This window comes from Salvelinus sp. IW2-2015, unplaced genomic scaffold (assembly GCF_002910315.2).
Source record: "Salvelinus sp. IW2-2015 unplaced genomic scaffold, ASM291031v2 Un_scaffold3214, whole genome shotgun sequence".
Lineage (NCBI taxonomy): Eukaryota > Metazoa > Chordata > Actinopteri > Salmoniformes > Salmonidae > Salvelinus > Salvelinus sp. IW2-2015.
The window spans coordinates 1-2,170 of record NW_019944501.1 but is presented as its reverse complement, the minus strand read 5'-3'; the positions used below and the strand labels follow the sequence as shown (position 1 = coordinate 2,170).

Sequence of the window (2,170 nt, the reverse complement as noted above, 5' to 3'; positions counted from 1 at the left end):
GTTTGCTGCCATTGCTACCATTGGACTCTGCAGCATTGGAAACACATTCTCTGGAGTGATGAGTCACGTTTCACCATCTGGCAGTCCGACGGACGAATCTGGGTTTGGTGGATGCCAGGAGAACGCTACCTGCCCGAATGCATTATGCCAACTGTAAAGTTTGGTGGAGGAGGAATAATGGTCTGGTGCTGTATTTTATCGTTTGGGCTAGGCCCCTTAATTCCAGTTAAGGGAAATCTTAACGCTACAGCATACAATGACATTCTAAACAATTCTGTGCTTCCAACTTTGTGGTAACAGTTTGGGGAAGGCCCAGTTTGCCCATGATTTTGGAATGAGATGTTAGACGAGCAGGTGTCCACATACTTTTGGTCATGTAGTGTATGTGTGTTTAGATATTTGTTCACTGTGCTGGATTACTAATGTGAATTGTAAAGGGACTGAACTTTGACCTCTCACCTTCTCCACATCCCCCAGCCCCTCTGTATCCAGCAGCACCAGGGTGTGGTCTCTTTTTTTCAGGGTGAGGCACACACCACATCCAGATTCCCTTAGTCTTGGATTGGATGGTGGCTCCCAGGGCAAAACCTAAATCAATATTTCAAAGACCGTTTTAAGACGAAAAAATTGAATAGACTTTTTCTTCTGAAAGAAATGTACAGTTGCAAAAAATTGGGAATTGTCTATTGAGGCACAGATTATTCAGATATGTCTCTCAGCATCAGTCAGTCTCTGTCTCACCTTTTCTCTTTCCAGCCAGCTTGTTCATGAGGTAAGACTTGCCGGTGCGGTACAGCCCGACCACCGCCACCACTATGACTTTCTGGTTCAGTCCCATCGGGTACTTGATAGCACCAGGAACTACATGAAGCTCGCCATCGGCGTTTTCGACCAGGCACATTGGGGAATCCATGGTCAAGTGCCTTCACAGGATGATTAGCCTGCAGCTCCCAGAAATATTCAATCTTTAATACAATTATGAATTAAATATAGTTCAGGTGAATTATGTGAATATTATATAGATTAGGACTACTGCGAAGGTTATGTAAAAAATATTATTAAGATCTGCATAATTAATCAGCTGAGCCATACGCATACAAAATTAAAAGTGAAGTTAAAATATTGTCCAATGTTAGCTTCAATTTCATTACGAAATTTGTCTTCAAACATGTAACTGTTTTCCTGCTATGGAAAAGCATTAGTTGATAGTAGCCTACTCACATAAACGACCTCTCCAAAAGCCTGCTCCAAACCAACTGTAAAATTGCAGAGGATGTCGCAATCTCGAGTACCTATTTCAAGGGGGGTTCAACTAGTTACCACAGCCACAAAGTGAAAATTGTCTGTGATCATACAAATMAATGAAAACAAAAAAAATGCTTTTTGGTCTTAATTTAAGATTAGGGATAGACATAATGTTAGCAGTGTGGTTAAATTTAGGTTTAAAATCACATTTTGAGAAGGGAAATAGGCGAGGTCTAAGACGTTGTGGCTGTAGTAACTAGTGGTACCTATTTGTCTGCAGATACAGAAAATGAAAGTTGTCTAGTCTATATGTCTCTTATTTTCACCAGTTAAATTAGATATGGAACTGACGCATCCGACTTTGAATAAAAAAAAAAAAGAATAATATTTGTTTTAATGGCGTTATTGAGCCAATGATCTCTATTTTGTTCAAGATAGGAATAGTGATTCGTTCTAGTGCAAGTTGGAACAAGGAAACTCGGGTATGGTCGACTTGCTAACTGGTTGTAGTTCTACGTGTTGGCTTTTAACATATCGCGTTCAAACCGTTAGTAAGTCAAACTTTTCTGAGTTCCTAGTACCTACCAGCACATGAACGCGGTATATGTCAGGTCATGTTTCACTGCAGCAGAGAATTCTTCGGGGGGGAAACGTCGTGCTTTCCCGGAAGCTTAATTGTTAACGTAAGAGAAACACTTTCAGTTTCAATATCACAACCGATCTCTTTTGCCGTGCAAACGCGGACAACAGACTGAACAACAACCTCACTGTACGGTACAGTGTTGCCGAGGTAAGCCTAAACTCTCACTTCTAAATGTGGGCTTTTTTACTATATGATATATAGCTATTGATTTGCAAAATGACTGGTATAATGTTGACTGGTGATTTTTTATTTTTTATTTTTTTACAATAAACATTTGCGGTC

The 2,170-nt window shown here is 40.2% G+C and overlaps 1 long non-coding RNA gene across 1 annotated transcript; it reads right to left on the bottom strand.

Annotated features, from left to right (window-relative positions):
• Window positions 1-464: 464 nt before the first annotated feature.
• On the bottom strand, window positions 465-1,927 carry LOC112075517 (uncharacterized). The gene is made up of 4 exons (XR_011477369.1): window positions 1,831-1,927; window positions 1,222-1,292; window positions 742-941; window positions 465-588 (listed from the first exon to the last, which is right to left on the bottom strand). It is a non-coding gene; the product is annotated as an uncharacterized lncRNA (long non-coding RNA).
• Between the last annotated feature and the right edge of the window lie 243 nt (window positions 1,928-2,170).